Source organism: Schistocerca cancellata, chromosome 4 (assembly GCF_023864275.1).
Source record: "Schistocerca cancellata isolate TAMUIC-IGC-003103 chromosome 4, iqSchCanc2.1, whole genome shotgun sequence".
NCBI classification, from domain to species: Eukaryota; Metazoa; Arthropoda; class Insecta; order Orthoptera; family Acrididae; genus Schistocerca; species Schistocerca cancellata.
Genome location: NC_064629.1, coordinates 810,287,183 through 810,297,513, shown reverse-complemented (window position 1 = coordinate 810,297,513; position 10,331 = coordinate 810,287,183). Strand labels below are relative to the sequence as shown.

The 10,331-nt window shown below is 47.0% G+C and overlaps 1 pseudogene; it reads right to left on the bottom strand.

The window, feature by feature from the left end:
- Positions 1-231: 231 nt before the first annotated feature.
- Positions 232-350, bottom strand: LOC126186091 (5S ribosomal RNA; annotated as a pseudogene).
- Positions 351-10,331: the final 9,981 nt, after the last annotated feature.

Below are 10,331 nucleotides of genomic sequence, written 5' to 3'. Positions count from 1 at the left end.
TTTATTAGACAATTTTTTCCTGTTTTATTCCATACTCAGTACTCTTCGGCACCGACCGACCGCCGTGTCATCCTCAGACGATTGGCGTCATTGGATGTGGATATGGAGGGGCATGTGGTGAGCACTCCGCTCACCGCTCTCCCAGCCGTTGTCAACTTTCGTGACCAGAGACGCTACTTCTCAATCAAGTAGCTCCTCAACTGGCCTCACAAGGACAGATTGAACCCTGCTTGCCAACAGCACTCTATAGATCCGGATGGTCGACCATCCAAGTGCTAGCCAAGCCCGACAGCGCTTAACTTCAGCGATCTGACGGGTACTGGTGTCACCACTGTGGTAAGGCCGTTGGCTTATTCCGTACTATTTCCTCCCAAATATGGAAGGCAAAGAGCGTGTAGTAGAAGAGATTTGTTTCGCAGTGTTTAAGCTGAATAGTGCTCATAGTTCTTGACAATCGCATTTTAGACTTCATGTTTACTAGAGTTTTTGATTCGAATGATGATGTCTGTCATATCCCTGAATACCGACCATTCCTCCTGGGACACTCCGTATAAATGTGTGGTGTTCAAATTGCTCTAAACACTATGGGACTTAACATCTGAGGTCATCAGTCCCCTAGACGTAGAACTACTGAAACCTAAGTAACCTAAGGACATCACACACATCAATGCCCGAGGCAGGATTCGAACCTGCGACCGTAGCAGCAGCGCGTCTCCGGACTGAAGCGCCTAGAGCCGCTCAGCCACAGCGGCCGCCGAAATTAAGTCATTATTTATTGTGAGTGTGAACAGAAATGACGTTTGACAAAGACTGATTACACATACCATTATAAGATGTCAGTGGATATCTCGAAGTATGTTTACCGTATTATTCATTATTAGTTCTTGACAACGAATGAAACATTGCTGGCCAAATGTGTGGTATGCTAAGGTAGATAATCAGCCTGTTGCAATACCGCGTCGTCTTACAGGTCCCTGTTACCCAGACTTTCTTGAAAATGTGCAGCCGGCCGGTGTGGCCGAGATTTTCTAGGCGCTTCAGTCTGGAACCACGCGACCGCTACGGTCGCAGGTTCGAATCCTGCCTCGGGCATGGATGTGTGTGATGTCCTTAGGTTAGTTAGGTTTAAGTAGTTCTAAGTTGCATTGCTGGAAGAGAGTCCTTTGGTTGCAAGGATGGGCGTGTTTTTCCAGTATGAAGGGGTCCCTGCACATTCTAGTCGTCAGAGTACATCATCTAAACGTAACATAATCCACGAGATGGATCGGCAGAAATTATCACGTTTCTTTACCACCAAGTTACCGCGACTTTACGCCTTTAGATTTTTGCCTTGAGAACGGTTAAAAGACGAATGCTAATAAGAAAAACTTAACACAAGAGACGACTCGATAGTCCGTGTTGTGAATAGTACTGCCCTCAAAAGAACGCCAGAATGATCACTGAAGAGCTACACGGGATGTTAAATTCGGCAGTGCATTTATGAAAATCAACTTTGAACTAACTCATCCGCCTCTGCTTCACACCTTAGTGTTTACTTGTCTGAGTTATATTCTAACAGTTGTATCTGTGTAAGTAGTAAAAACTGACAAGTTATATGGGTCATTTTATTCAAATTAATCAATACTACCACGTCCTGAAACATTTACTAATCCACCTCAGACAACCTGTAATTTGCATTGACGCTCATGGTGTAAGTAGGCTGTTTAGGTTTTTATGTTGGCAACGCCACGTAGCGCTCTGTATGAAAATCGCTGACTGTGCTGTGTGCAGTCTGCGGCTGATTTGCACTGTTGGAATATTCGCTATTGTAGTGTTGGGCAGATGAATGTGAACAGCGCGTAGCGTTGCGTATGCCTATCAGTAGTTAGTGCCTTCAGTAGTTAGATTCTGCCGGCCGCGGTGGCCGTGCGGTTCTACGCGCTCCAGTCCGGAGCCGCGCTGCTGCTACGGTCGCAGGTTCGAATCCTGCCTCGGGCGTGGATGTGTGTGATGTCCTTAGGTTAGTTAGGTTTAAGTAGTTCCAAGTTCTAAGGGACTGATGACCTCAGCAGTTAAGTCCCATAGTGCTCAGAGCCATTTGAACCATTTTGGTTATTGAAAGTCAGATTGTGTTGCGCTAAAAATATTGTGTGTCAGTTTAGTGTTGAGCAGAATAAGTAAAGAGAGAAATGTCTGAGTACGTTCAGTTTTGCTCAGCTGTTTGAAAATCAAATAACGTAAGAGATTTATCAGCATACTCATCCTCAATTTTTCTAAGGGGATGTTTCAATGTCAATACCGAAAATTAGCAGCTAAATATCATAATGAAGTGGTCACTTTTCATGCACTGTTTACCAGTCATTTGTCAATACAGTCATCGTAGATACTTCGCTGTGGAACATGTCTATCTTCAGAACGATTCCGTCCCCAATGAGGGCCATCCTGCAAATGCAAGTTGACACCAGGCTGGTTCCCTTCCGGGTGCACAGCCCTTGCCCTTGGTTGGCCCTCCATCTACCGCCAGGTTGCTGCTCACGTGGCTCTTAGAACCGGGTGAATATTGATCAGCGAGCGCGCTGCGCCCAAGCCGGCGGTGTGAATCACAGACAGCACGCCGTCTGTCCCCGTTGTCTCATCCATCTACCCCACCACTGCGGGCGCTTGCTTTATACTTACATCATCACTGAAGAAAACTGGAACAGCCAGGAGGAAATTGTCGGAGCTAATCGAAATACACAGTACGTAGTATAACATCCTTCCAGTACTTAAGATTGCAGAGGAATGTCACGTATTTAACTCCAGGCGCACCCTCCCTCGTGTGACAGGAATACCAGTGTTACGCCAATATGAGCAAATTAAATAATAATGTAATAGTTACGTGTGGCTCAATGGTGAAGTAGAGGTTTTAATTGGATGCCACTTCGACGACTTGTGTGTTCCTTATCTACCACAGTTATCCAACCGGGGGAAAGGACCTACAGTTTAACGTAGAATCTGAACCACGTGTCGTTCCAGACGAAATAGTTTTGAACACGTTTCCGAAAACTGTCTTGAGCAGCAAGCTCAACAGCCCACACGCAGAGGAAATACAGCACTTTAAACCATCTAGCTACAAACAGGCTGGAATTTATCGACAGTGTCAGCGTAAAGACAGGGATTAGTAGCCATGATATCATCATAGCGATAATGGTTAGTAAAATAAATAAATCTAACAAGATGGCTAGAAGAGTATTTTTGCTAGAAAAAGCAGAGAAGCAGTTATTGGCATCTCACTTAGACAGTGAATTGAAATCATTTAGTTGAATATGATGAATGTACAGAAATTGTGGACAAAGTTTAAACGGATTGCAAATCAAGCTCTGAAGAATTACGTGCCGAGTAAGTGAGTTAAGGACGGAAAGGCCAACCGTGGACTAACAACAAAATTCGGAAATGCTGAGGAAGCAAACAATGTTGCAATTTCGGTTCAAAAGAGAACGTGCAAATGACGACAAACAAAAGTTAGTAGAAATTCGTGCGTCTGTATAGAGACCGATGAGCGAAGCATACAGCATCTACCGTCATCATTCCATAGCAAATACTCTTGCCGAGAACCCGAGAAAGTTTTGATCATACGTAAAGTTTCTGAGCCGGTCGAAGGCTTCTATCCAGTCACTCGTTGATCGTCTGGCGTGGCAATAGAAGGCAGCAAAAGAAAAACTGTATTTTTGAATAAATAACGGATCGTGGTGAAGGGAACTTAGGGAAAGAAATTTGTGTCGTCGTAAACTTTTGTTCAGTAGTAGGAAGGTGTGTCATGAACAAAATATCTAAAATTCTGACCGGTGGGGTGTGAACATGGAGCTGAAGGTGGGGGGAGGGGTTTCTTTAAAGGTCACCTTCTTATAACTTTCTTGACTATCTAGAAAATCACGGCTTTTAGTAAAAATATTTCGCAGTACAGAATTAAATTGCATTAAATTTCCTACAAAAAGGGTCCCATCCAAAAATGGTTCAAATGGCTCTGAGCACTATGGGACTTAACTTCTGAGGTCATCAGTCCCCTAGAACTTAGAACTACTTAAACCTAACTAACCTAAGGACACCACACACATCCATGCCCGAGGCAGGATTCGAACCTGCGACCGTAGCGGTCTCGCGCTTCCGGACTGATGCGCCTAGAGCCGCTCGGCCACAGAGGGCCGGCAAGGGTCCCATTCATTTTTCCTCTAAGAGTAATAGCTTCCGTGTTGCAGAGGATGCAAAATCACAGATTATTAAAAATTGTATTCTAGTGGTATAAAATTACGTTCCCTCGTGCATCTAATGTCCCCGCCCGATTTTCCACCCTGATACACTCCGAGAAGAAAATTTATCTTTCAATACGGTTCTGCTGCACTTATATGTGGTACACACACTTAGTATTTGTTTTGAACCTACATCATTTAACAACAAACCTTAATTTTATACCACTGAAATACTACTTTTAATAATCTGCGATTTTTCACTCCCTCTGACGCGGAAACAATTGCCCTACAGAAAAAGAAACTGGAATTGGACCCCTTCCGCAGGAAAGATTTTCGCTAGATGCCGCAGTTTCCGAGACAAAGACATTTTTTTAACGTCGTTGACTGGGCTAATAGGCATCCTTGGCGTAGAGAAACAACCGAAAGAGTTGAAAACAAGGAAGTCGCCTGGTCCGGATGGAATCCCATTTCCGTTTTACCGAGAGTACTCTACAGTATTGGCTCCTTACTTCGTCTGCATTTATCGCGAATTCCTCGCCCAGCACAAAATCCCAAACGAAAAAAAAAAAAAAAAAAAAAAACACTGATTACTCCTGTATATATCAGGGGTAAAAGAACGGACCCCAAAAATTACAGACCAACGTCCTTAATTTGGAAATTTGTGTAAGTCCTACGGGACCAAACTGCTGAGGTCATCGGGTCCTAAGCTTACACACTGCTTAATCTAACTTAAACTAACTTAAGCTAAGGACGATACACACACCCATGCCCTAGAGAGGACTAGAATCTCCGACGAGGGTAGCCGCGTGGACCGTGACAAGGCGCCTCGGACCGGGGGGCTATCCCAAGCGGCCAACGTCCTTAACATCGATATACTGCAGAGTTCTTGAACATACTCGTATTCTCAGTTCAAATATAATAAATTTACTTGAGATGGAAAAGCTTCTGTCCACAAATCAGCACTGATTGAGAAAGCACTGTTTGGGCGAAACTTAGCTTGCACTTTTCTCATATGATATCCTGCGAACCATGGATGTGGGGCAACATGCAGAAACCATGTCCTTAGATTTCCAAAAAAGCGTTTGACACGCTGCCCCACTGCAAACTGTTAAGGTAGTACCAGCATACGAAACAGGTTCCCAGATATGTGACTGGCTCGAAGACTTCTTAAGTAATAGAAATACGTTGTCTTTGATGGCGAGTTTCCATCAGAGAGAAAGGTATTGTCGGGAGTGTCCCATGGAAAGGTGATCAGACAGCTCTTATCGTCTCTATAATAAATGATCTGACGGACGGGGTGGGCAGCATTCAGCGACTGTTTGCTGATGACGTTGTGGCATAGGGGGGGATACAAGTTGACTTAGACAAAATTTCTAGTTGGTGTGATGAATGGCAGCTTCTTATGAATGTATAAAAATGTACGTTCATGCAGATGTGTAGGAAAAATAACCCCGTAATATTCTAAAACAGCATTAGTAGCGTGCTGCTGAACAGAGTCATGTTGATTTAATGTCTAGGAGTAACATTGCAAAGCGGTATGAAATGCAACGACCACACAAGAACGGTAGCAGGGAAGGCGAATGGTCTACTTCGGTTTATTGCGAAAATTTCAGAAAAGTGTGGCTCACCTATAAAGGAAATCGCGTATAGAAAACTATTGCCACCCGTTATTTAGTACTGCTTGTGTGTTTGGGATCCCCACCAGATCGCATTAAATAAAGATACAAAGCAGTTAAGAGGTGGGCTGCTAGATTTGTTACCGGTAGGTTCGATCAACAAGCAAGTATTACGGAGATGCTTCGTGACCTAAACTGGGAATCCCTAGAGGTAAGACAATGTTTTCTCGAAACACTGCTGAGAAAATTTAGTGAAACTGATTGCAGAACGATTCTTCTACCGACAACGGTCATTTAGCGCAAGGAAGATAAGATAAGAGAAATTAGAGCTCACGCCGAAGGATATAGCTAGTTGTTTTTCCCTCGCTCTGTTTGCGAGTGGGACAGGGAAGGATATGACTAGTAGTGGTACAAGGTACCTCCCTACATGCACCATAAGGTGGCTTGCTGAGTATACAGGGTGGTCCATTGATCGTGACCGGTCCAAATATCTCAAGAAATAAGCGTCAAACGAAAAAACTACAATGAACGAAACTTGTCTAGCTTGAAGGGGGAAACCAGATGGCGTTATGGTTGGCCCGCGAGATGGCGCTGCCATAGGTCGAACGGATATCAACTGCGTTTTTTAAAATACACTCCCGGAAATGGAAAAAAGAACACATTGACACCGGTGTGTCAGACCCACCATACTTGCTCCGGACACTGCGAGAGGGCTGTACAAGCAATGATCACACGCACGGCACAGCGGACACACCAGGAACCGCGGTGTTGGCCGTCGAATGGCGCTAGCTGCGCAGCATTTGTGCACCGCCGCCGTCAGTGTCAGCCAGTTTGCCGTGGCATACGGAGCTCCATCGCAGTCTTTAACACTGGTAGCATGCCGCGACAGCGTGGACGTGAACCGTATGTGCAGTTGACGGACTTTGAGCGAGGGCGTATAGTGGGCATGCGGGAGGCCGGGTGGACGTACCGCCGAATTGCTCAACACGTGGGGCGTGAGGTCTCCACAGTACATCGATGTTGTCGCCAGTGATCGGCGGAAGGTGCACGTGCCCGTCGACCTGGGACCGGACCGCAGCGACGCACGGATGCACGCCAAGACCGTAGGATCCTACGCAGTGCCGTAGGGGACCGCACCGCCACTTCCCAGCAAATTAGGGACACTGTTGCTCCTGGGGTATCGGCGAGGACCATTCGCAACCGTCTCCATGAAGCTGGGCTACGGTCCCGCACACCGTTAGGCCGTCTTCCGCTCACGCCCCAACATCGTGCAGCCCGCCTCCAGTGGTGTCGCGACAGGCGTGAATGGAGGGACGAATGGACACGTGTCGTCTTCAGCGATGAGAGTCGCTTCTGCCTTGGTGCCAATGATGGTCGTATGCGTGTTTGGCGCCGTGCAGGTGAGCGCCACAATCAGGACTGCATACGACCGAGGCACACAGGGCCAACACCCGGCATCATGGTGTGGGGAGCGATCTCCTACACTGGCCGTACACCACTGGTGATCGTCGAGGGGACACTGAATAGTGCACGGTACATCCAAACAGTCATCGAACCCATCGTTCTACCACTCCTAGACCGGCAAGGGAATTTGCTGTTCCAACAGGACAATGCACGTCCGCATGTATCCCGTGCCACCCAACGTGCTCTAGAAGGTGTAAGTCAACTACCCTGGCCAGCAAGATCTCCGGATCTGTCCCCCATTGAGCATGTTTGGGACTGGATGAAGCGTCGTCTCACGCGGTCTGCACGTCCAGCACGAACGTTGGTCCAACTGAGGCGCCAGGTGGAAATGGCATGGCAAGCCGTTCCACAGGACTACATCCAGCATCTCTACGATCGTCTCCATGGGAGAATAGCAGCCTGCATTGCTGTGAAAGGTGGATATACACTGTACTAGTGCCGACATTGTGCATGCTCTGTTGCCTGTGTCTATGTACCTGTGGTTCTGTCAGTGTGATCATGTGATGTATCTGGCCCCAGGAATGTGTCAATAAAGTTTCCCCTTCCTGGGACAATGAATTCACGGTGTTCTTATTTCAATTTCCAGGAGTGTAGGAACCCCCATTTTTATTACACATTCGTGTAGTACGTAAAGAAATGATTGTTTTAGTTGGATCACTTTTTTCGCTTTGTGATAGATAGCGCTGTAATAGTCACTAACGTATGGCTCACAATTTGAGACGAACCGTTGGTAACAGGTAGATTTCTTAAATTAAAATACAGAACGTACGTACGTTTGAACATTTTATTTCGTTTGTTCGAATGTGATACATGTATCTTTGTGATCTTATCATTTCTGAGAACGCATGCTGTTACAGCGTGATTACCTGTAAATACCACATTAATGCAATAAATGCTCAAAATGATGTCCGTCAACCCCAATGCATTTGGAAATACATGTAACGACATTCCTCTCAAAAGCGAGTAGTTCGCTTTCCGTAATGTTCGCACATGCATTGACAATGCGCTGACGCATGCTGTCAGGCGTTGTCGGTGGATCACGATAGCAAATATCCTTCAACTTTCCCCACAGAAAGAAATCCGGTGAACGTGCGGGCCATAGTATGGTGCTTCGACGACCAATCCACCTGTCACGAAATATGCGATTCAACACCGCTTCAACCGCACGCGAGCTATGTTCCGGACATCCATCATGTTGGAAGTAGATCGCCATTCTGTCATGCAGTGAAACATCTTGTAGTAACATCGGTAGAACATTACGTAGGAAATCGGCATACATTGCACCATTTAGATTGCCATCGATAAAATGGGGGCCAATTTATCCTTCCTCTCATAATGCCGCACCATACATTAAACCGCCAAGGTCGCTGATGTTCCACTTGTCGCAACCATCTTGCATTTTCCGTTTCCCAATAATGCATATTACACCGGTTTACGTTACCACTGTTGGTGAATGACGCTTCGTCGCTAAACAGAACACGTGCAAAAAATCTCTCATCGTCCTGTAATTTCTCTTGTGCCCAGTGGCAGAACTGTGCACGACGTTCAGAGTCGTCGCCATGCAATTCCTGGTGCATAGAAATATGTTACGGGTGCAATCGATGTTGATGTAGCATTCTCAACACCGACGTTTTTGAGATTCCCGATTCTCGCGTAGTTTGTCTGCTACTGATGTGCGGATTACCCGCTACAGCAGCTAAAACACCTACTTGGGCATCATCATTTGTTGCAGGTCGTGGTTGACGTTTCACATGTGGCTGAACACTTCCTGTTTCCTTAAATAACGTAACTATCCGGCAAACAGTCCGGACACTTGGATGATGTCGTCCACGATACCGAGCAGCCCGTTGGGCATTTTGATCACAATAGCCATACATCAACGCGATATCGACCTTTTCCGCAATTGGTAAACGGTACTTTTTTTTCTTTATTGTTATTTTGAAACCTGTGTACAGGCAGGCCAGCAGCAGCATACTACGCCGCTGTTGGGCCTCAGAGAAACACAAAAGATACAAATGAAGACATTTAGAGAAAAAAATACGGTGGACATATAAACGGAGACAAACACTTCTTAAAATACATGGAGCCGTTTACGGGTGTAGAGTCCAAGATAAAATTTGTTCAGACACTTCGACACATACATAGACGAAAAATGTCACACGTGAACGTAGGTGCTCAAAACGAATAACACTGAACCACTTAAGCACAAAACGACGGCACACACAGAACACGAGGCGTTGATCTCTGGCGCGCGAATGTTCACTAACCGTGTACGAGTCCGGGGACCGGCCAAGAGAGGAGGAGGGGGGTGGGAGAGGGAGAAGGGAGAGCAGATGCCACGGGTAGGTGAGATAGGGGGAAGGGAGGAAGGGGGAGGGGAAGCCTGGGGGGAAGAGGGGTGGAGGGAGGGGACGGGGGAAAAGGAAAGAGAAGGGAGGGAGGGTGCCTAAAGGAAAGGACACAGGAAGTGGGGGGGGGAGGATCAAAGTTGATAGGAGGGGTAGATGGAGGGGAGGAGGACATCATCAGGGAGGGGGAGCTGGCGGAAGCCACCTTGGGAGAGGGTAAGGAGGGTGGAGAGATGGAGACCGGGTGGGACGTGGGAATACAGGCACGGCAGCAGGCAGGGGTGGGAGAGGAATGGGTGAGATAAGCGCATGAGGAGGATCGAGTTTGTGGGAGGTGTACAGGATCCTTACCCTTTCAAGGAAAAGGAGGAGGTGGGGGAAGGGGATGAGATCGTACAGGATCCGCGTGGGGGAGGGGAGATGAATGCGATAGGCGAGGCGGAGAGCATGGCGTTCAAGGATTTGGAGGGATTTATAAAAGGTAGGGGGGCGGAGATCCAGGCCAGATGGGCCTAACAAAGGATAGGGCGGATGAGGGATTTATAGGTGTGGAGGATGGTGGAGGATTCCAGACCCCATGTACGGCCGGAGAGGAGCTTGAGGAGACGGAGTCGGGAGCGTGCCTTGGCTTGGATTGTCGGAGATGGGGAGTCCAGGAGAGGCGACAGTCGAGGGTGACGCCAAGGTACTTAAGGGTG